The sequence below is a fragment of the Macrobrachium rosenbergii genome, chromosome 13 (genome assembly GCF_040412425.1).
Source record: "Macrobrachium rosenbergii isolate ZJJX-2024 chromosome 13, ASM4041242v1, whole genome shotgun sequence".
Lineage (NCBI taxonomy): Eukaryota > Metazoa > Arthropoda > Malacostraca > Decapoda > Palaemonidae > Macrobrachium > Macrobrachium rosenbergii.
In genome coordinates this window covers 19370670-19396974 of record NC_089753.1, presented here as the reverse complement: position 1 = coordinate 19396974, position 26305 = coordinate 19370670, and the positions used below count along the sequence as shown (strand labels likewise).

Below are 26305 nucleotides of genomic sequence, written 5' to 3'. Positions count from 1 at the left end.
CAAAGAATATGGTGCTCATTCGAAAGAAGTAACAGAAGGTTAAGGAAAATGCAGAGGGGAGAGATCTTACTTATTAATAAAGAAAAAATGAATTAACAAATTAATAGATAAAAATGTAAGTATATTATAAGGTAAAGACGCAAAAACATAAGATAATTATAAAAATACACACATAACAACTGCGAAAATTAAAAATAAAAAACGCTTCAGGCAGTGATTAACGGTACATTACACGAATTTAAGCCTCGAATTAAACAGTGAACACCTCACTATTACCCAGTAGATGAAACCTATCCACATGGAACAAACACACCAAAGGGGCCACGGCAGACTCCACACTGCGGCAGCAACTGATCATGACATAGCGCCATTGAGTTTTTCATCGCCCTGGGGGAGGCGCGAACTCGCGACATCTGAGCGGCATGTCACGACACATGCGACCATGCCAGCGGACCAGTATGCTCTATCTCTTAGCAATTGCCGAGTATTTCTCCTTAGTTGGCCGTTGTTGTGAGTCGATCTACGTTGTATCAGACATCTCCAAATAATACTGACCTCCCAGCAAGACTGACATTGGCTTATAAAGGAGGATTGGTTTAATTGAAACAGGATTGGGGAATCTCCTTTGGCAAGATCAAGCGGATGTTGGTTGTTAATCATGAGATGGATCGACGTCAAAAGAATGAATTTTTGCTGTCCCTCTCTCTCTTTCTCGCTCCTAATTACTCTAAACTCAACTCGCTCCTAATTACTCGAGACTCAACTCGCTCCCTAATTCTGTCTTAAGGTAGAAGTGAGGACTCTCACTCTCTCTCTCTCTCTCTCTCAGTTCCATTATCACATCCACTTGACTCGACATGAATGTACCTTTCCCTCAACAGGAACCCTTACAAGAAACGACGTTGGAGGTGGGTGCCGGGGCTGGAGGAGGAGCCGCAGGACCTCTGGAAGGAGGGGAGGAGAGAGAGTCCTGGGACAGCAAGCTGCAATTCCTGCTGGCAACCGTAGGATACGCCGTGGGACTTGGCAACGTCTGGCGCTTCCCTTACTTGGCCCAGAAGAATGGCGGAGGTGAGTATACAGGATATATCCTTCAATCTTTCTTTTTCACTTACATACGTACGTACATACATACATCCATACACAGTCGCAAATATTAGGCCACAAATAACCTTATACATACATAGTCACAAATAGTAAGCCAAAAATACACTTAACATAAGAATGACTTTATTTTGGGAACCTCATTCACCCAAAGGGAATTATATATGATAAGTGCATCTACATCCGCCGGGATTCGAACCTATTCCTTTTGAGGTTGACGCAGGGGTGACAGGGACTTATCCATTTAGTTACCAAACTTTGTGGATAAGTCCCCGTTTCCTCTGTAACAAATCTGGGAAGAATATGTTCGAAACATTGCCGAGACAGAAGCACAGATGATAAAAAATTCACTCTGAATCTAATTTATTCTCAAAGTGAAGTGAACTCGAAATTAAAGGCCACTGATGACTAACATTTGAGTGCAAAATGTCATGTGTGAAATAGTAACGAAACTGAAACACATCCACATACTACATACAGACGCACACAGACAAAAGACAAAGACAGACACAGACAGAATGTCAGACCACTTGTAGGTATCCTTGCATTTCTCTATATTTCTTTTCTTATCGAGATTATACAAACAATTCAACTCATAAGCCTTAAACATTTCCCCTTCATTCGCTCTCCCTACAAACACTCGTTTTCATTTGGGACAGTAGGCTCAACAATCTCTTCATACATTGCAATTGCAACCTTAGCTTCCCCAGACACTCCAAGTCTCGCCTCCCTCCCACTCCCCCTCCCCTCCCCCTCCAGTCTACTGCACAACCATGCTCCTCTCATAACGTTACTGTCACTCAAATTTTTCTCTCAACTCCATCCTCCCGCAATCAATTTCAACCTCTTTCCCTAGCTTCCGCAGTTTCTCGTCACTATCCCCAGTCAGTATCGTATTCACCTACAAACATCAGGCATTCTACACTACATCTACTGTCCTTTTTTCTCCTTTCTCTGACCTCCCGCATCACTCCATCGACAAAGAATTTACAGAGCTACTCAGACAAAACAAATAATTGTCTTGGACTCATTTTACACAAAACCAGTCACTCTCCCGCCTAAATATTCTAAAACCGTCTTCACCTCCATCATAAAAATGTATGCATCACATTGAGAGAGAGAGAGAGAGAGAGAGAGAGAGAGAGTCCTTCATTCACTAGGCATTTAAATTAAATAATGAAATTACCAAACGAATTCCACACTGACATCCATCGGGCGTAAAATATCAGCAATTCTGATGATGAGGCTGAATTATTCACTGTTCTATTTCGAAAACTTCCAACCGACTAACTATTAAATGGCAGCTCTAATCACCGGCTTCGTTAATGGAATTTCAAATCATCCTCTTTATTCCAGGTATTCTGGCATGCATAAATACATACATACATATATATATATGTGTATATATACATACATAGATATACATATACATATATATATAAACATATTATTCTCTCTCTTTCTATATATATATATATATATATATATATTATATATACACACACACACACAGGGGAATACAGTGGCTATAAATGCAGAATATTGGGACGAGTCGTAAAGAAGTGTTTGTGAGTGATACAGTACTGATTGGGAATAGTGAAGAGAAACTATAGGTACTAGCAAAATAGTCTGAAGGAAGAGATGGGTGAACGTGAGCTAGAGGGAGGTTCTGGGTATAAATGGAAAACAGGAAGACGGTTGTTCATTGGTGGAAGAATGGGAGCAGTTGGTTGTTCATAGAGAATTTGGGAGCAATTATAACAGTTGATAATAGAATGAGAGGAGAGACGAGTTAAAGAAGAGGTGACTCAAGAACGGTAGCAGGGAGTGTGCAAAAGATTGGGAAGAGACTTGAATTGCTAAAGAAGCCATGGTGGGATTATGTGATGGGACTGTTGAGCCAGCTTTCCTTTATCCGAGTGAAGTGTGGATCTTAAAGGAAAATCGATGAAAAAAGGTTTGAGGATACTGCTTGCATAGTATATATGGGGTTACAAGGATTGATATGTGAGAAATATGTACATACATAGAAGTGGCAATATGGTTAGCATAAGTGAAAGGGTGGATCTAAGCCATAAAATAATTAAAAATAAAAGGTTGGTGACAAGGGTATACAACTCAGAAGCGCAAGAATGCATGCAAGAACGGGGTGAGTGGCACAATGTGCGGGGGACCCAATGCATTACTGATAAACACTTTGGGTAGGTGTATGAAGCTGTTCATGTTGTTTAATATTTACTGCACAGTTCCACCATTAATCCGTTAAAGTAAGAATGTGGCACTGATTGTTGTATTATTTTCTCTCCGAAACCACCTCGTGATAAGGAATATATTCTGTATATATATATATATATATATATATATATATATATATATATATATATATATATATATATATATATATATATATATATATATATATATATATATATATATAATTATACATTATATATATATATTATATATATACCCAAATGTATCATTTCCACCTATGCGCCAGTTATTTAAAGTTATACCACAACTATATAATATGCGCATAAAAAATTCATGAAGAGAATATTGACGAATACTTTATCCATGAACGACTGTATTCAAAACCAATAATTTTCTGACGTTATTTCTGCGGTTACTGTTGCTGTAATTCTATTAATACTGTTCATGTTTCTTACTTATTTCATTGATTATGTATCACTCGGTCTCGAAACACCCGTCAGGCCACTTGATATCGACGGTCCTTGGATTAGCGGTTCGGTGGCTTCATTATCCTCTACTGCCCTTTTCACTTCGTAGTAAAGTCCCAACATTTATCTCCTTGCCTTCATCAGGTCTGGGCAAGATTAGAGAATTGAGTCACCCGTCCCATCATCCTTCACATATACATGACGAAGACTTTAACGACGCCAATTACTCCTTTCTCCTGCAGGAGCTTTCCTGATCCCATACTTCGTGATGCTGACCTTCCTGGGCCTTCCGCTCTTCTACCTGGAACTGGCCGTCGGCCAGAGAATCCGCAAGGGGTCCCTGGGGGCGTGGCACCAGGTGTCGCCTAATCTAGGGGGCGTGGGGGTCGCTTCGGCCGTTGTGTCTTTCGTGGTGGCTCTCTACTACAACACCGTCATCGCCTGGTGCCTCTATTACCTGTTTCAGGTGGGTGGTCTCGTTTGCTTTGGATTTTTTGGGGCGGAAATGCCGTGATTTTTAGCTCACTGTTTCCTTTTAATAAAAAATTCTATACATTCAATCTTCCTCATAATGCATTAATCCTCATCTGGCTTTAGTAGAAATGTTATTTCATCCTTTGGATAAGGAATCTTAGAAGGAATCTTACAATAAGTACGAAATACATTATGTATTTTTTCTAAGATTCCTTATCCAAAAGATGTAATAAAATTTTTATTAAAACCTGACGACCGTTTAATGCGCTATGAGAAAGACTGAATGTATATGCCACATGTGAATTTTTCGTGTCGTCTTTGCATGTCGTTACTCTAAGTGACTCGATCAATCGACTTTGTGTTTTCCTTTGTTAACCATTTAGAGAACTGTCAAAGGATCCCTTCATTCCAGTTTCAAATACATCTGACAATTTAATTAATTCAACAGATGTTAAAATAATCGTCAATATCCACCCTGCCTTAAAGATTCTCTTGCTACAAAACTTCTAGAATGTTAATTACTTCCACTGGGAAGAAAAATTGCTGTTTCTTGCGTACCTATATCAGCCTCTATTTCTAAATAAACAAGAACCTATTCATAAGCTTCCAATTCCTTATGAATAGAAAATTGATTAACTGTCAGAATAGAAAATTCCTCCAGAATATTCAGTAAGTTTCCTCCGGAATTTCATGACCGTGTAACAATCCCAAATGACAAGAAAATCCAATGATCCTACTTACAGAATAACAATAATGACTCGCGCCTACCTTCCAGAGCTTCCAGTCCCCTCTGCCGTGGTCTGACTGTCCCCACGCCATCGGGGTCGTTGTAAACGAGACGAATCTGACCCACGAATGCGAAAAGGCGGGGCCCACGCAGTACTTCTGGTACAGAGACACGCTCGAGATCACCACCAACATCAGCGACCCGGGAGACTTCAACTGGAAGATCGCTGGCTGCATGGCCGTCGCCTGGGTCCTCATCTACGTGTGCATCATGAAGGGGATCGTGGCGTCCGGCAAGGTTGGTGTCCATTGCCGTTTGCAGGTGGGGGACCGTCGCTTGATTATTCTTGGAGTCATGATGATGTCATTGTTGTTAAATACTGTTAGGTTCAAGAGTTGAAGTCCTGTGGTTTCCTGACGACTGAATCACATGAAACAACGCTTAATTACTATCTAGATTGAAATACAAAAACAGCCTAATTACTTATGGATTGTGATAACTGTTATTACTGTTGTTAAATTAAGCTGATATACTACTATCAGGGTTTACTGCATAGTCCTTTATCCTTTATGCTAAATTCATTGACCATGCACTTATCTAAAAATTAGTGCATTTTTTGTAATCCTTCTTTATCTTAACTACTTTGCTAAACGTTGTTTCTCTCCAACAGGTTGTTTACGTAACGGCTGTGTTCCCTTACCTGGTGCTTCTGGTGTTCTTCTGCAGGGGCGTCACCCTCAGGGGCATGGCTGACGGCATCGGGCATCTCTTCACCCCTAGGGTAAGAATAAAGTGTCAAAACATTAATTTATTTTGAGACTTAATTCATTCATTATTCATTCAGTCACTGATGGTTTCGAGTAATTCAATGGGACTCATTAGACAACTAAGGTCTGATACAAGTTTCTTAGGACTGAGTTATGGGATGGGGCTGCCTTTCTCACACCTACGTAGTCATGCTGTCCAAAACAGAAATCACGAAGCTTTTAGACCTTTTGTTCAAAAAGGTCAAACTTTTCATATATTTCATGCGAATATATGAAATAATATAGCCAGAATATCATGGTACCTGTTAGAATAAACCATCTTTCAGTAATTATTTTAAAGTGAGGAGACTAAGACGGTCATGGCTGCCCAAACCCACCTGGGCTGCCGAACCCCAAGTGATCAGAAAAGCCGTTTAGTTGAAAGATCTAATAAGCAACTCTTCTTCTATGCACTTGCAGTGGGAGAAGCTGGAGGACCCGGTCGTGTGGCTGGAGGCAGGAACCCAGATCTTCTTCTCCCTCGGCCTGGCATTCGGCGGGCTGATAGCTTTTGGATCCTACAACCCGGTCAACAACAACTGCTTGAGGGACGCCGTGATGGTTTCCCTCACCAACTGCTTCACTTCGTTGCTGGCTGCTGTTGTCGTCTTTTCCATACTAGGTGAGTTCTCAGCATTCCTTATATTCTACACTTTCCTCACATTTTTTTAAACTGGCTTTTAACCTACGTTACATTCTCCACTTTTTCCAAACATTACTCTTATTCTAAATATTTCTTGTACTCTTCACTTGATTCTAAATATCCCCTACAACATTAATCAAATACGTTAAGCATGTATTCAATTCTTCTCTGAGTTCTATACATTTTTATATTATTCATTAAGTTCTAAACAATTCTTTAAGAGATCAATAATCAGTTACCAATTATGTCCAAATTCACTGCAACTTATACTGTATTGCCTATCAAGATATCTCAGTTTATTCTTAAAGTCCACAAACACATATTCACGTCTTCTGGCATCTCCTAAAATTTTCTCAGCATCAACTTCATATGAAGATTTGGTTTACTTATACACACACATACACACAAACGTGCGCGCGCGCGCACGTATTCCTCACGAAACAAAACTGAGTCTGAATCAAGGATGAAATCCCCTATGCAAAAATTTCAACAAACGTATGTATCAAAGATTGAGATGGTTTTAACATGTAATCCGAGGATGAGAGGAACAGCTGGTCAGAAAACCAAAAATGTGAAAGAAACCGGACGAGAAGGCCCATGAAAATGTGAAAAAAAGGGATAGACGGTGGTGATATGAGTTCAGACAGAGAGACTATGACATAACGTCACAACTTTTATGGTGATAATGATGATGAGAGTAGGAACTGGCATTGGAATATAGAATTTAGGCAAAGGCCAAACGCTGGGACCTATGATTAGGTCATTCAGCGCCGGAAGGGAAACTGACAGTAAAAATGTTTGAAAGGTGTAACAGGCGCAAAATCTCGCAGTTTCACTGTGAAACAACTGTTAGGAGAGGGTGGAAAGTAAGATGAAGAAAGACACAATGAACGGAGGTATAGTAAAAGGAATGAAAGGGGTTGCAGCTAGGGACCGAAGGAATGCTGCAAAGACAAAGATCCTTAAGTAATGCCTACAGTGCACCGCGTGAGGTGCACTGACGGCACTAGCCCCCCTACGGGGGATGACGAGAGTACGAAAATAAGACACCTACTCTTCGCAAAGCTCCATTGGACAGTAGTTATTTGTGCGTAGGAGAACGAGCCCTTCCGAGAAGAAGCCTTATGGCATTTACAATCAGAATCACTTTTATTGATTTGCTGCTGCTGCTCTCTCTCTCTCTCTCTCTCTCTCTCTCTCTCTCTCTCTCAATTATTCTCCTTCCCCTGCCTACCAATTTACTCGATCTGTATTCCCTTTCTGTTACTTTTTCCTGACACTTACTCTGCTTCAGACCGGTGTTCATTTACTCACTCGTGCTAGAAAAAGTCAATATTTAGCCCCGGTCCTTTGGTGTTTTCGTAAAAAATACATTTTAATTGTTTTTCTCCCACATACTCCTCTAACCTTTTTTCTTTCGGAACCGCCTCCCCCATGCCCCCTTTTCTCTTCATTTCGAACAATTTTCTTTTCTGATTGCAATTCGTTCCATTCGATCTACTTTTTCTTAACTGTAGTTTTGCCTGATAAGAGAAATTTTATTTCATTCATTTTAACTTTTTTAATCTCTTTATAAATTTTCAAGAGCACTTGTTGAGAGTTTTCACAGTCTAATATTTTAATATTACAAATGCCTTCATAAAAGATAAAGATATATATATATATATATATATATATATATATATATATATATATATATAATATATATATATATATATATATATATATATATATGTATATGTGTGAAATAGATTCACAAAGAGGGTATACCCACGAGGCCGATCAATTTCAGCTTAAAAATTCTGGAGCGTTAAAGCATTCTCGGTGACTGCCTATAAGTCATTTATCAAAAGCAACGGGTATAGTGTGCTCATTTTACCCTAAAGACGCCTCTCGGTTTATTGGAAAAATAGAAAAAATAAATTCTTAAACCTCGATGATAAAAGCAGAGTCAGTTTTGACGTAAAATCGTTACTGACTCAGGTTCCAGTAAGAGTGTTTCGCTTATCTTGGAAATAAAATAGATCCATTATGATTCAGTTTATAAATTCCCCCTACGTTATTTGTTGATCCAATTGAACTCATTAGGTGTCAGAATGTCGCTTATCTTGTAATTAATTTTTTTATATATACTCAAGCTACAGGCATCCCATGGGTTCACCTTAATCGCCAGAATAGGCGAATATTTATATTGGAATATAAAATTTAGGTCAAAGGCTAAGCGCTGAGACCGATGAGGTCACTCACCGCCGAAAATAATGTTGGAACAATTGTTAGGAGGGGCTGGGAAGTAAAATGGAAGAACGACAATATGAATGAAGGCATAGCAGAAGGCATGAAAGGGGTCGCAGCTAGGGGCCGAAGGGACGCTGCAAAGAACCTTAAGTAACGACTACAGTGCACCCCGTGAGGTACACTGACGGCACTACACCCCCTACGGGGCGAATATTTATACGGAACGTTTTGTTAATATAATATTGCCTGGTACTGCACACCTTAATCTGACGTGGTGTCCATAAATCTCCCATATACTTGCATTAATACCTGATGACCCTCTCTCTCTCTCTCTCTCTCTCTCTCTCTCTCTCTCTCTCTCTCTCTCTCTCTCTCTCTCTCTCTCTCTCTCTCATTTTTTCTTTATTTCTTAAGCAAATCTCAGTATTTTGCATCAATCTACAAGCTTCACAGCTTAAACCGAGGCCAAAGTTAATTTACCCTTTTCATAAAATGGAACACGAAATTTAGGCCAAAGGCCAAGCACTGGGACCTATGAGGCCATTCAGCGCTGAAAAGGAAATTGACAGTAAAAAGGCTTCATTATGGATCAATTGTTAGGAAACGGTGGAAAGTACGATGGAAAAGAGAGAATTGAACGGGGGTAAAGCAAAAGGAACGAAAGGGGTTGCAGCTAGGGGCCTAAGGGACGGCTGCAAAGAACCTTAAGTAATGCCTACAGTGCACCACATGACGTGCACGGACGGCGCGAACCCCCAACGTGGATTTACCTATCTTAAATGTTCTAGTTTTTTTTTTTTTAATAGTTAACTATCTCAATGTTAAGTTATAAAAAGCCTAAACATTCCAGTTCTAAATCTCTCCTTATGCTCAAACCATCTATTTACAATATACCACTTAATAACTAAAGTACCACAAATCCTATATAGGACACCTAATGACTTAGAAAGAAGAAAAAACAACATACAGACTCTACTCTATCAGATTCAGTGCAGCTAATGTGGCACTTAGTGTACTAGATGGTGAATAAATAAAAAAAACAGCGTTAGATAGAATATTTCAAAATTCAAATACGTGTAACATTCAGCAGAGTAATTTTAATCTGGAAAACCTTATCACTGACAGATTAAAATTTCATTCACAATAAACACATAAATGGTTAAAAAAATGAGCAACCCCAATAATATCCTTTTTACATTTGTATTTAATCTAAAAGTTCTTTCATTATCTTTTGCCAAATGCATTATATATATATATATATATATATATATATATATATATATATATATATATATATATATATATATATATATATATAATATATATATATATATATATATAAATAATATATATAATATATATAGGTATACATATATATATATATATATATATATATATATATATATATATGTATATATATATAAATAATACACACACATACAGGTATACAGTATATAAAACCCTGTATCAAACTCTCTCATCTGATAAATCCAACCTGATTTGACAAATCCAGCGAGTTCCTGAAGAAGAGGATACCTTGAAGCCTTTTCCCCCACACTCCTCCTCTCTCTATCTCTCCCTCTCTCTCTCTGCAGGATTCAAAGCCCACGAGACCCACGACAGGTGTCTGATCGAGAGGAACATCACAGCGGCGGCTCTGCTGGAGGAGTCTGGGGGCACCTGGGCCGACCTGCCGGAGGTGCTCGAGAAGCGAAACATCTCCCTGCCTGTTTGTGATATCCAGGACGAGCTGCAGAAGGTGACTTTGTTTGTTCTTGGTTGTTTTACTTGTGAAGTGGATTTGTTCTATTTAATTATATTGCTCCCGACAAATGCATGTTAACTGCTGCAATTACACTTCTGTTACATCTTTTGAATTAACACCTTATTCTTTGTTATCTTGAAGAATTGAAAGTCAATGGCCCCCGTGGGCTAGTTTCATATGAATAGGGTCCACCTTCCGAATAATAATAATAATAATAATAATAATAATAACACACATAACAATAATAATAATAATAATAATAATAATAATAATAATTCTTTTCACTGTTTTACAAATTGGTGTGTTTTTCTTTATTTATTGGGCACGCAAATAAAACTGCTATTTGAATGTAAAATAAAAATTATCCGTTTTTTCTTGAAGGTAAGACTGATAAAGTGGGTTGTCTGATAAAATACGTTTGAATTTAGTACAAAATGTTTGCTGAATATAGCGGCAAATGCTTTAATATAGTCTGGTTATATACATACAATGGACTGCTATCGCGTTCTCTTTAGGTGCGGTGCTTTTTTCAACTCTTCTCATTACTGCCTTACCTACAAATAACCAAAAGCTTTAACGTCAGTACGTCTCTCTGATTCTTCGCCTTCATCACTCACAGTCATATCTGCAAAACTTTTGTATTTTCCTTCAGCCTATTTTCGTTAACTTTTATAACCTTTATGTCCTCTCCCTTCTTCCTTACCGCTCCCCTTTCTTGCTTTCCTCGGTTCTCGACTCGAGAAGGTTATTTGGTTGCCCGTCCCATCGGCCTTTGCATTCGGAAATAGAATTTCTGTAGCCGGACATACCGCCGAACAAAACTATAAAGAGAGTCTCCTTACCAACGATAAGTAACGTCAATTATCGCGACTTACATCACTGATATTGATTTCCGATTCAGATGCACTTACTCCTCCATCGGCCGTCAAGCCGTCGTCGGCTGTACCTTGGGCTGTGCATCAATGCCATCGGCTTTTTTTTATGGGGAGTTGGGGGACGATTTTGCAGGATCGGTGAAGCCGACGTGACTGGCGGAATTTTAACGACTTGGCTTTTAAAGCTTAGAGACGGTGTGCCCCGCAGGGGAAAGACGCCAAGACAAGAGTGTGGTGTGGGGAACAGGGCCGAGTTATGTTGGTTGCGACACGAATGCGACCGTGTTCCGCTATTAGCGACCATGTATTTCTCTCTCTCTCTCTCTCTCTCTCTCTCTCTCTCTCTCTCTCTCTCTCTGTCTTCCCGTGGGTGGGGTAAACATATCATGTACTTCCTAATCTCTCTATCTTTTAAAATATATAAAGACTGTCTCTCCCCACTCATATTATTGATCAAGAACATGATGAACACGTCTACTTTCTCTTCTCTCTCTCTCTCCCCCACAAAGGCATAACACACGTCTCTGTTCACTCTCACCAAAGGACATCGGAATTATTTTAATTTCTCTTTTTCCTTCTCCATCGCAAGAGAATGATGACCATCCCTCTCTCTCTCTCTCTCTCTCTCTCTCTCTCTCTCTCTCTCTCTCTCTCTCTTTTTCGTTTTTATACGTTTTTATACACTGAAATTTTGCCCAAAGAGGCCGATAACCTCAAAATCTACAGCAAAACGGAAAGTGAGGTTCCTACACTTTATATTCTCTTTGTCTTGGAGTAAATGATATGTCAGTGTCTCCCTTATCTTGAGAATGTTGTTGTTGTTTTTAACTGAGCTGGCTTTGTGTCAGCACGGGCTATTGCTTATAGAATAGAATATACAGTAGGACTTAGGCCAGAGGCCAAGCACTGGAACCTATGAGGTCATTCAGTGCTGAAAGGAAAATTGATAGTATGGTTTTAAAGGCTTAACAGGAGGAAAACGTCGCAGTTGCAATAGGAAACAATTGTTAGAGAGGTAGGAAAGTCAAATGGAAGAAAAAGAATATGAATGAAGATACAGTAATAGAAATTAGAAGTTGCAGCAAGGGGCTGAAGGGACGTTGCAAAGACCTTTAAGTAATACCTTCAGTGCACCACGTGAGGTGCCCTGACAGTACTACCCCTCTACGGGGACCGACTCTTATAGAGCAGCCCGTAATATCTTTAGAAACATAACCAATCTACCCTCTCCCTAACCCCCGCAAAAAGAAACCCTCACCCATACCACATCTACCCACACACCAAAGCAAGCACCTACCCACAGCCACTTTCCTAACCCTCTTCTTGTGTGTTTGCAGTCAGCAGCCGGGACGGGCCTCGCCTTCATCATCTTCACGGAGGCCATCAACCAGTTCCCTCTGCCTCCGCTGTGGGCCATCCTCTTCTTCCTCATGCTCTTCACCCTGGGGGCCGACTCGCAGTTCGGCACCCTGGAGGGCGTCATCTCCTCCCTCATCGACCTCAAGGTCCTGCCCGAACTCCGGAAGGAGGCCCTGTCAGGTAAGAAGGAATAAGGGGATGATAACAAAGAAATGGGGAAGGTGGCATAATGGACAATGTAAGGGGATTACGAAGGAAAGTTAGGGGATAAACTTTATCACCTAGTTTTCCTTTATTTTGTGAAATGGCGAACAAGGAATGGAATGAAAATGAACGGGGAAATCGAGAAAACGAAATTATGGAAGTAAAAAATGTCGGGAATAAGAAAAATGAAAACATTAGGAATGAAAACATTCGATGAAAAATCACGCAAGGAAAAACGCGAAAACTTGGAACTGAAAGGAGCAAAGACTAAAAAGAATGTGGAGGGGAAATTCTCTTGGGGAAAAAGAAAATGAAAAAATTTAAGAAAAAATAAAGAAAAACGGAATAAATCAATGAAAAGGGGAGACAGAATAAAAACCAGACAGCAGCGGAAATTTTTGGAAAAACGGGGAAACTCAAGAAAGACGAAGGTCAAACTGAAACGAAAATTAAAAGCATAAAAGGGAGACATTAATGCAACATGAAAAAACAGACAACATGAACATGGAAGGAAGATCAAGAAGGTGAAAAAGAAATTAGAAAAGAGACAGAAAATTAGAAAATGTAAAAACTAAGGGGATGAAGAGGAAAACTTATCGACGAATAAGAGAAACGAAAATAAAAATTAATGGGAAGAAAATCACGACCAAAATGGTGGAAATGAGATGATATAATGTAGAAAAATGGAAAAACACAAATAAGTTAACAGAAAACACTGAAACCTTCAGAACAATTATAGGGAAAAAAGCTAAGACAGAGAGATGGAAAAGTATAAGAAAAACTGACATAAATTCATGACTCGTAAAAATGTTGGATAAACAAAAGGTTACGTGACGAAAAATCGCAAAATATAAAAATTACGAAAAGAGAGGTGGGAAGTGAAAGGATAACCAAGGATCTCAAAAGAAATGAAGAAAACTGAGTCAGGAAAAAATAAGGTTACCAGTTTTCCCTCAGGACGTTGTGCAATTGGAACTCCAAAAGTTCAAGCGGAGATGCAACGCATTTCTACCTTACAACAATTCTCATTTTATTTTAATAATTTACTTATATTTTTATTTATTTATTTATTTATTAGCTTGTTCATTTATTTTTTCTTTTCTAAAATTTACCTTTTCTTTCCTCACTTCCTATTACCTTCCGTTACTTTCAAATTTAACACCATATTCTTTAGGAGATCGAATTTCAAGTCAATGGCCGCTGTGGCCCTGTTCCACATGAATAGGGTTCATCTTCTGGAAAAAAATATATATATATATATATATATATATATATATATATATATATATATATATAATTAAATAATAAGCATCTATACTGTAGTTTTAGGAACGAAAACGACCTGCAGTAAAGTTAAAAATGAAATCTAAAGTGAAAAAAATATATACCGTATATATTGAGTAACAAAACAGCAAATCATATTCACTCTGAACGCAGCCTTTTCTTGTTCTAACATATATTACCAAGTTCTGGATAACTAGTTCTGTACTGAATCGGTTCTCTGACGTAACAGCTATCATAAGATTCCTAGACGTCATGAATATGAAATATTATAGAGGTATTTCTGAGTAACAAAACACGAGAAACAAAAAATTATAAAATTGTAAAAATAAAAAAAATCCTGGTTTTTTCAAACTAGCCTGTTATGTAGTTATTCAGAAACTACAAGTTTTCACATTCTACACGCAAATGTAAAGAAAAAATAACCATCCTGCTTCATGCATATGCAAACACTCTAAAGACTGCAAAAATACAAGTTAAGAAGATATAACCTTCCTAATCTTAATCTGATAATTTTTCTTGATTATCTGAGACTAAATGTGATCAAGTCACGTCACCTTTAATCCTCTTTTACCTTAAATATCTACGACTCATCAAAGACTAGACGTACAAAACAGGCATTTTCCACCTAACCTACCTTTCCTTTTAATATCTGAGTCCTCAGAGACTGGAAATAAACAAATGCCACTTCCTTCATAGTCTTCTTCCACTTCAAATATCTATGACTCCTAAATGAGCTTTAGTAAACAAAAGACTCACTCCTAATCCACAGGACTCGTTCTGGATGGTGCTCTCGCTCATCTTCTGCCATGGAGCTGGAAACTACATCTTCCAGTTGTTTGATGCCTTCGCTGGAAACATCCCCCTCCTGGTCATCGGTCTCTTCGAATGCCTCGGCATCAGCTACGTCTATGGGATAAAAAGGTCTGGTCACTACACTTGGGAACATCCTTCAATGCGACTTTATTTTTCTGTTTTCAATAATATGGTGTTTTAGTTGCTGTGTATCTTTGTACTGTTTCATCTGAGATTTTTTTCATTTATATTTTCATATTCATGGGTATACTTAACAAGTTAAAGGCTTTTCCGGTTTCCTCCACAATGATGACAATAAGAATCCTTCACTTTTACTAATCTATAGTTAATTAAAGGCTTTTCTGGTTTCCTCCACAATAATAACAATTAGCCTTCACTTTTATCAATCATCTATATTTTTATATTCATGGGCATACTTGACAGGTTAAATGCCTTTTCGGTTTCCCCAAATTAATGACAATTAGCATCCTTAACTTTCACTTATCATCTATTTTTATATTCATAAGCATACTTAACAAGTTAAAGCCTTTTCCGGTTTCTTCCAAAATAATTACTATAATACTACTTAGCTTTCATTAACAATCTGTATTTTCATATTCATGGGCATACTTAACAAGTTAAAGGCCTTTCCGTTTTCCTCCACAAAAACAATAATGACAGTGAGAACCCTTAACTATTATGAAACCTATCTACAGTCAAGCAAATGTACTTGCTAGACCAAAATCCTGAATAAAAACTTGAAAAACCCAGGGGAGCTTGTACTAAACAATACCACCCAGCATCCGCAAAATCTTAGGTCTTCACTAAATCAGGAAGTTTCCTTCACAGATTTGCAAGCGACGTGGAACTGATGTGCGGATCCCGCCCATCACTGTACTGGTTGGTTTGCTGGAAGGTAGTGTCTCCATGTACTTATGGTGACTATCCTCGTGTCATCCTTCGTCAAGATGATAGTCGAAGGAAGCTTCTATCTAGTAAGTTTCTTCCTAGACCTTGAAAACTCCGTGCTTTGTGTGTGTGTGTGTGTGTGTGTGTGTGTGTGTGTGTGTGTGTGTGTGTGTGTGTGTGTGTGTGTGTGTGAGAGAGAGAGAGAGAGAGAGAGATTCTTATGTAGTGGAGACAGAATGCATTAAATTATAATTTCACTCTGTGGATAAGTGACTGACTAGTTGTTGGGTTTTTGATCTTTGAGAAATTAATTTATTTATTCATTCAAACAATATTAACATAAGATTATGATGAACTTAAATCTTACACACGAATCTAAATGAGGAAGAACCATCAAAAGCTTTTGCTTACTGGGTTAGCCCTCTGATCAGAATTACCTTAATTTTGCTTTGAAATCGCCAATTAAAAATCTGCAACATTTAAGAACTAAGTACTACACCGAATGACTCGCTATCACACCATAATAAAATTCATGCACAAATTAAAACAAGGAGCATCGGATATCATAACCTTTCATGTTTAATGTGAAAGAACACAAAAAAAAAAAATCTTATTTAAACAACTTTCATTATTTCAGGCCTGGGATCCCAAAGTTGGAGAGGGCGACGATAAGCCCTGGCCACCATGGGCATGGGGCTTAGCCTTGTTCTTGGTTCTCCTGCCCCTAATGTGGATACCCATCGTCCCCATAGCCAAGTGAGGTCACAATTTCTCTTTTTTTCTCTCCCCATAGCCAAGTGAGGTCACACTTTCTCTTTTTTTCTCTCCTCTTCCTTTTCTCTTCTACCTCCGCATCCCAATTTACCTAACTTGGTTATTCTTCCTATGCTTGCCTGTGCATTTTAGTTTTGTTATGTCCTTATATCTGCCACTTCATTTCAGGCATGTCTGATTATCAATGTTATCACACTTTTCGCTTGTTCCTTTCATCCCTTGCTCTTTTGCAGACCTACTTTGCCATCATTTCTAAAAGTCCTTTCATTCTTAAGCGGCCTTTCATCACAATGGTCTACCCCGTCTTCTATAATCCTTAGTACTTTATAACCTCCTTCACTTGTGATTGACAATTTAGTCGTACCTAAGCGGCTCTTTCTTTTTGTTTTCCCAGACCATTCAAAGGCCTGTTTTATTTCCTAATCAGATTCTCAGCCTTTTTGTCCACTTCAAGTCTCATGGAAATGGGGTAGAAAAGTGAGGATGATAATCATTAATATCCAAAGTGAACAAACATTCAAGTAAAACAAACAAAGCACGCCTAAAAGTTCACTAACTTATTCAGCAAGTTTCTGCAGACACAATTACCCATTAATGAAGCAATATAGAAAACTAATTCATTATAGGTAAACGAACACACAAACAATTATATACATATAAAACCATGTCAGATAATTAAAGCAAAGGTGTACAGTGCTTTACTGCTATATTACAAATACTCGTAAGTTTAATATTTTCAGTATCAATAATACTGGCAGGAAGAATATTCGAGAGTGTTGCAGCAGCGAGCATTAAATCGCAGAACGGAGAATAGTGTAAGATTGGTTAATCAATCAAGCCAGTTTAGCTGGCGTTCAGCCTCATTTGCCACTAACTACTTGACTTCTTGATTTGTTCTAGATATCTCTTAAGATTGGCAGCAACTATCATTTTTCATTTGGGAAGGGCCTATAACTGCAACAAAAACAGCAGCAGCCAAAAAATTTTCTATCCTGTTTTGCAGACCAACAATCAAGTCCCTAGTAAATAATGAGAACAAGATTGATATATTTATCTGTGGATTTTCGAGAGGCACAAGTGATAAAGGTCAGAAAGGTTGCAGAAAACTATCCTGAGAAACACCAAACAAGATCATTTTCTGCTCGCTAAAAACACCATCAAACAATTTTCACCTGCCAGCTGCTCAAAAAATTTAATAAGTGGATGAAATAAAGTACCTGTCCTCAAACACCTGACTGATAAAGAGCCTTGTCATTAACAGATCTGAAGAAATCGTTATTCTCAACTTGAATAAATCATGCCAAATGTTCATTGTGAACATTGCATTTGAAGTATCTAGTGCCATCTCAGAGGTCATTACAAGTACCTAACTGGGCAAATATACCATATTTAGCAACACAATTGTAATAATATTCATCCATACGAAGTTATAGAACCTGCTTAATGTTGTAAAACCCTTATTATAAATCTTGCTAAGTTAACTCTAGGCTTGGAAACTCAATTAGAAGCCCATATCGGTCAGTGAATTACAGAATTGACAAGAGATGCTACATAGTGCATATTCATTTACATGCAAGAAATCTTGCAATTTACTAAATCCTGAAGAATCCTCAAGTAAATCACTATCCCCAACTTCACCCAACATTTTTACCTAAAAATTGACCTACCTGTATGTTTAGAGTCTTATGAATAAAATGTTTAGGTATAATTTTCATACCTCAATGAAACTATGGAAATCTCCCATCCCATTACATTATAAAATCTTTCAGTTTACCTGATATCATCAATCGGGTTTAGAATTAATTCCTGTGCACAAGGTCTGTACCTTTTTTTATTTTCATTTCTTTCCAGTATACATACACTGCAAATTTTTCAAGGGCAATGCAAAGCCAACTACCCACTATAATAATTTATTAATCTTTGTCTTTTCAAAAGACCAAATGATTATATTAAATCTAGTGTTAAACATGATCTAGACTTGACTGCTTGTACGAAATTTCACTCTGCCAAGTTGTCACACATCCCTCAAAAGGTGGCACGGATATCTCCTAAAATTTGGTGTCTCACTTTTTCAGTGCCTTTGGGTTCCAGCTGCTAGCAGAGGAAGCCCCAGCGTGGTTCCCTGAGAAGGAGTTGCGAAGCATTCAGGATGTAACACCACAGAGATTTACAGCTCTAGAGAGAGCCCTCCTGTGTCTCTCAGTCTCAACAGAATCCCTAAAGGTTGGATTTGGTTATCCATTTTTTCCCAAAACGGTGAAATTGCAGTAGTAGTTGGTAGCTATGCTAGGGTAACCATCGGTGCCAAAGTCTCATTCAAGATTTTTCCAATACAGTTTTATTTATTCATTTCAACAAATACCTAGTACTTTGACAAAAAACTAGTTATGCTTCATGCAAACCCATCAGAAAAAAAAATTATATATATACACATATATACACACACACACACACACACACACACACACACACATATATATATATATATATATATATATATATATATATATATATATATATATATATATATTATATATATTATATAATATATATATATAATATGTATATGTATATCCATAACTGAATCACAAAAATATGGAATGTGATGAATATATATAAAGATAAAATCCACAAAGGAAAGGGAAACACTGGAGTCCTGCAAGGCCTAAGTAAAGGACAACAGAGCTGAAAGGCCTCTCAGCACTCCAGTGTTTCCCTTTCCTTCGTGGATTTTATCTTTAAATGTATGTATAATAATGTATATATGTATATATATATAATATATATATATATATATATATATATATATATATATATATATATATATATATATATATATATATTATATTCTTATTTCAGGGGAGGCTAAGCCAAAACAATCTCATACTAGGATGTATGTGTATAAGAACAGTCAGCTCATCACTGACACACACACACACACACACACACACACACACACACACACACACATATATATATATATATATATATATATATATATATATATATATGGCAGTCCCTGGTTTACGACGGGGGTTCTGTTTTTCCGCTGCATCGTAAACCGAAAATCATCGTAAACCGAAAAATCGTCGAAAATCGTCAAAAATCCTTTGAAAACCTTACTTTTAATGCTTTGGGTGTATTGAAAACGATGTAAAGCTGCATTTTATTGAGTTTTTCATAAAAAAAACTCCAAATTTTGATTATTCTGCCATTTGGAGCTATATTTCTTCAGAAGTTGGATCGGTGTACGGCGTTGTAACCCCAGAACATGCGTTGTAAACAGGAAATAATTTCTGATGAATATATTTGAAAAGTGTCTAACAACCTCAGAACGTAAATAAGCTGGACCGATTTGTAAACCGTTGTATATATATATATATATATATATATATATATACTATATATATATATATATATATATATATATATATATATATATATATATATTTATATATATATATATATATATAACCTATAACTATATATATATATATATTATATATATATATATATAAATATATATATATATATATATATATATATATATACTTGAGGACTGCCTGTATATATATATATATATATATATATATATATATATATATATATATATATATATACTATATATATATATATATATATATATATATATAATATATAATATATATATATATATATATTATATATATATATATATAAATATATATATATATATATATATATATATATATATATATATATATATATATATATATATATATATAATATATATATATATATATATATATATATATATATATAATATATATATATATATATATATATATATATACTCTGCTATATATATATATATATATATATATATATATATAACACACATGTATATGCCTTCATTAATATTTTTTTAATGTACCCAAAACACAGTCTTTTGCCTACCAGTGAAAAGAAGAAAGGTTAAGTTTCAGTGTGGATGTCTCACTTGGACTGTCAGGTACCCATCAGTCATTTTCCTCAATTTCTGTGCAGACTGGAAATCAGTCTATATTCACTATATTCCATTAAAAAATGGCAAAGTAGCTGTTATCCTCTGTTTGTATATGTCTGTAAGATCCAGGAGCTATTTTGGGGATTGGTATGAGTAAGAGACCAAGGCTCTGACAACTGAGAAGGTAGTTAAATCCTTTGATCATGAACTCACTACCCAATTCAAGTGAGAATTTAAAGCTATTTACCCTGGAAGGCTACGTCTTTTGAATGTCAGCATGAATGAATATGTACATGAAGATGAAGATATGATGAAGTAAATGATTTCTCAGTGCTTTTCCCCAAGAGTAAAACTTGACCCTCTGTGACTACCAGCCACAGTGCTAACAGAACCAACCATTTGCAAATTAAACCCTTAAATAAAATTCTTCAAATGTGTAATGCATTTTAAGATACTTGTGTTACATTTAAAAGTAATAGAAGTAAAGGAGCTCTTATTTCGTGGACAAGCATTCTCACTTGCTCCAATTTGCAATTTGTTATATTACTATGACCCATTTCTTTTGCTGCCCTGTGGAAAATAACAATCTGGTGAGGACAACACTGGGATATGGTTCCCAGCAAGTTGTACTAAATGACCCTCACAGAACAAAGGTTCTCTTACCCACGAAAGAACCAAGTGAAGGAATGGTTAACGGTGCTGTATACTGTAATGGTCCTGGCTGTTTGTGCTAGGGCCTCAGCAAGGAGTCAAGTTCAAGTGACAAACTAACTGACATCCAATCTTTCCTATAGAGCACATGAATCTCAATGATCAGTGTTGAATATATAAATGAAAAGAAAAACCTGTCCTCTGTGTGAGATCCAGCCAATGATGCATCTTGTTATAAGTGACCCTCAGTAAGTTTAGGTAACTATTAAAGATGCCCCATCTCAAAATGCCGAATGTGCGTTATTAGTTCCACTGAAGAACCCATGTCTAGTTCATGAAGCTCAAATACATTTAAGATACCAAACCTATATCCCTTGATGGCAGACACAAAAAAATTCCTCACATTTTCTAAGAAAGCAGAGATAAACAGATATAAAGGTAATGGAGGAACTGACTGGATTGATGTCCCTTTCACCACAGCAATTACAAAACTGGTTCCACTTAGCCTCTTAGAAGCTGCCAGTTAAATCGTACAGAATCCTACATGAATGAGGCAGCCTCCTCAAAAAAAAACTCTAATTCTACAAAATCACTGGATAATGTTCATGCGTTAACATGTAGCATCTTAAGGTTGTCCTTCATCAATCTAATTACATGAAGATGTACATGTCCAGTTTGTCACAAGAATGCATCTTCACATCTGTCTTCCTGGCTGCTAGCCACAGCTGGGCCTAATCTACACCTGTAGCTTATGGTCTGGCCTCATTGTGAGCAGATGCACCATTTGCATACCCAACAGAAACCAATGATCCCTTGCATATCTCTGAATTGCACATCCACTCCAACGGCAGTACCTGCTTCCCTTGACTCAAAATTTCTGCTATCAAATTGTGTCTCCCTGGACTGAACCTCAAGACTTTGTTCACATTTTTTGTCTCTATTTATGCACAAATGTCTATCCCAACAGACACAAGACTCAGATCCTGATTTCTAAAGTAAGCCACTATCATACACCTGCCACTCATTACACCAAAAAATTTTCCTGCTAGAAATACTGTACAGCCACCACAACCTCACTTGCTGTAGTTAAAGTGACTACAAATAAAATTGGCCATGGAAACTAGCTACTCCAGTGTCACCAGGTGCTCAGTCAGGAACTGCCACAATTTGGCTGGAGAAAGTGGGCTGTACCAAAGAACCTGGGTCATGTCTGACAATCTATTAATCCCGTCTGTTTTCAGGTGAACGATAGCAACTGTATTCAAAACCACTCCGTCCAGCTGGGCTCAACTGTATATCTGTAGCTTGTGGTTGACTTATTGTGTAAAGCCCTACGACCAGATAACTTACTGATACCAAATAGTCTTGCAATTCTCTTGGTTCAGTAACCAGCCAAAAAACAGGACATTCCCACACTGACTTTCTGAAACAAACTTCGGAACTTTGCCTATACAGTATACGGTACAGTAATCCCTCAATTACTCACATTCATTTTATCTGTCACTTGACACTATCTGCAAGGCCCCAAGCACCTCAATATGTATGTAAAATATATATACAAAATTCATTAAAATTATATACATTGCATTTTGATCGTTGGCAATGCTGGGTGGACAGAAAGACGTGTTGATAACACTGCTTACTACCAAAAAAAGGATGAGAAAGGGTTTGTTTTTTGGGGGGACACCAGGGAAAGAATTTCTGGGGTGGGGGAGGGATTGCCGGGCGGGACAGTCTGGGAGGGGTTGACAAGACTTTTCAGGCAGAGATTAAGTGTTAGTACTGCTGCTTACAGGCATAAGCATTCAGAGAAAAGGTCATGGGGTGGAGGGGTGGGAAGGAGTTTCCAGAGTGGGGTACAGGGTGGGAGGGCCATGCAGGATGGGTGGGGAGGGGAAGGAGGATGTCTGACTTCTTGAGAGCTTTCATGATTGTTTTGGCTTAAAAGTACAGTGTCACTTGACACATCATATGTCACTTTTTTTATTGCTTTTAACTGGCTGATACGGATACCTCAATAGTGTATGGTAGAAGGTGGATGGGTGGTTTGTCCATTTCCATGTTAGTCCTTAGTATTAATGCTTTGGGTTGGGTACTGCTGTGATTGTGCCACGATGTTTTCCCCTACTTTTGTTACTTTTGTTGCAATGCCTGTAACATTGCAGGAGCTGTTATTGCTGTGTGTGTACTTTTTGTATGGTCCCACCTCATCCTTAAAGGGCAAGGAAGGTGCTGACCCTTCAGAAGCAGCTTGAAATTGTTGGGAGACTCAAGATAAGCTGGTCTATAGGACACACAATGGATGTGTATTGGCAAAACCCCATCATGAAAGGGTTGTACAGTCGGCTTGATCTGGTTTCATCAACAAAGGGCAGCTGGCGTGCATGTGCGTGATGTTGAGTTGAAGGCCTGCAACTACAAATTCGCAGGTCTGCATGGTGTTACGGACTTTAAGGCATCCGAAGGTTGGCTGTTTCGGTTCAAAATGGGCCATGGGTTTTCTAATGAGGAGATTTGTGGCAAATCTCTGGATGCTTCTGAGGAAGGAATAGATGAACTCTGTCATGCGTTGCAAGACCTGATGAAAAAAGAAAAACGAAGGGCCTTGTTTTGGGTTAAATCTATGGGGGGAATGGACACTGGTGAATCTATGAAGAGACTTGACGAAATCTGTCATCTACCACTACACAGAAGCTTGGAAGGAAGTCACCATAAAGACCTTCGAACATGCTTGAACTGTATCCTGAAGGGAGAGAAGGGCATGATGAACTTCCAGATTCAAGCCGTAGCTTCATGCTGCACTTGTGACGGGAGGTAATGATGTTCCGAGGAAGACGTAAGGGAGTAATTGGGCAATGAAGGTAGCGACCCTGGCTTTGAACTGTTATCAGACAGCAAGATGGGTGCTGCTGTTGATGCTGGTGACAAGAAAGTCCCTGAAGAAGGCGACTACAATGATGACAAGGCTGTTTCACAACCATTGCCCTCATATATGCATATCTGCACGGTCTTTGATATGCTTATTGACACTAATAGGGAATACCAACTTCGACCGTAAGAACTTCTCCAGAGGGCCTTGACTTGGCGGAAGAAGTACAAGAAATGCAGCTGATGGTGAATGTGAAGCAGAATCATTGTTCACATCTTCAGAGTACCATCAATTGTTTCTTCAGATTCCAAACCTGTGTCTAAAGAAATGGCATTATTAGACTCCAAGAAAAGGTGTGCCATCTCCTGTCTTCAAACTCCACGTTCCTGTCACTTAACGATCTAGTATGCCGTCAAACATGACTGGAATGAAATGACACATCTGTGAACATAATTATCTCGAGGGGACAGAGACTGGCAGAACCACTAACAGACGGTTAGGGTTCTGCCACCACTGAGGACTGATCTTCAAGAAATTATTTGAGGCTAAACTCTTCCAGACAAACTAAAATATGGAAAAGAATCTAGCTTACTGGCTGCAAATTCAAGCTCCAAAGTCCCTCTATCAGCATTAAATGGTAATTTATGTGATGTCTGCACGCTCTGCAAGCTCTATTAGGTCAGTAGGAGATGAAATTACCTTACAAAGAGATGGGCAAGCTCAATACTACTCACTCATACAACAATTCAAAATGGTAGTCAACCTTCCCATTCTGGAGATCTCAAGAGGCTGTGGGAAGTAAATTAGTAGACCTCAGAGAAGTTGTTACAGCTAAATCAAGGGGTTAAAGACATATCTGAGGCAGAGGATAATAAGCCCTCACCCGAACTCTTGGGGGGCTTGTAATGCTTTTCACTACCGTAGTGTTGTTACTGGGGCTGGGACCAGACCTTACATACCTCACAAGGCATAACTAAGCTACAAACCTACAGGTACAATATTACAAATGAGAGCCTCTCTCTAAGCTACAGATGAAATTGTGGGCATATCCATGAGGTACCAGTGCATCTACACTGAACCATTATGAAAATTAGTCATTTAATTAGTTAGTTTAATGCCTAACTGATCACTCTGAGGGCGACTAAATCACTTGATTAAGACATAAAAACCCCATACTGTATCACAATTCTGTCACCAAATTTACATGAAGATTTAAGTAAGGAAAGAAAAAATCTTGAATATGATAATCATAAGTCAGTTAAGTAGTGATTATTACAGTAACAAGCCAAGAACACAGACCATAATTACTAGATGATAATCCACATGATAACGTTGTCTGCAATTAACTGATGCGGGCATAAAATGAAAGCAAAAGAGGAGCAAACAGTCATAAGCTGCCAAGCTACCCATGATAATTTTTATCTAAATACCAACCACAAAATGTTATAAAATATAACTAATTCTTAACTAATAAAGAACATGTGAACAGAGTGGTTGATAAAATAAATAGAGGAGATTTAGAGTATGGAGCAGCAGTAGTAATATTAAGACAATCAACAGATAGTTCATTATGTGGCTCTTGCTACACATATTAAAACCCAAATGGACTCAATAAATAATTAAGGCAAAACAATTACTAAAGAGACGAATAAAGGGTAATGCAGCACAAGCAGAAACAGCTAAAAATCCAAAAAGCAATTACCTGTAAATGAGAACTGATCAAGTTCTGGGGAGCAGCCAACAGCTCTGTACAAACCAGAAGGCAAACCTCAAGTGACAATTTTCTGCCAACAGCAGGTCTTTGGAGCCACGATGTGCAGATGGAAATTTTTATCATTTATTGATAGGAAATAGGAAATGAGTGAAAAAAGGCTGAAAACAATGAGTCAGCAAATTATTAATAAGGTAATGGTTAAAATAATGCTGAAAAAGGCCAATCTATATTGAGGAAAAGACCTGCTCTGCTGAATTCTTGTCAAACCTGTAAACAGCACTGAAGTCTCATGAAAAGTCAGTAGGGTGATTGCTGGGTACCTGATGATCCAGATGACACATAAGCCATGAGACTAACACTTTTCACTTTTTTTTTGTCTGGTAAACAAAAGACTTGATCCTGGACTTCCAAAGACCATGAATGTAAGCATATACAAGATTAATGGGTTTACGCG

The 26305-nt window shown here is 37.8% G+C and overlaps 1 pseudogene; it reads left to right on the top strand.

Annotated features, from left to right (window-relative positions):
• LOC136844951 (sodium-dependent neutral amino acid transporter B(0)AT3-like) overlaps positions 1-26305 on the top strand; it is a 110197-nt pseudogene that overhangs the window by 77294 nt on the left and 6598 nt on the right.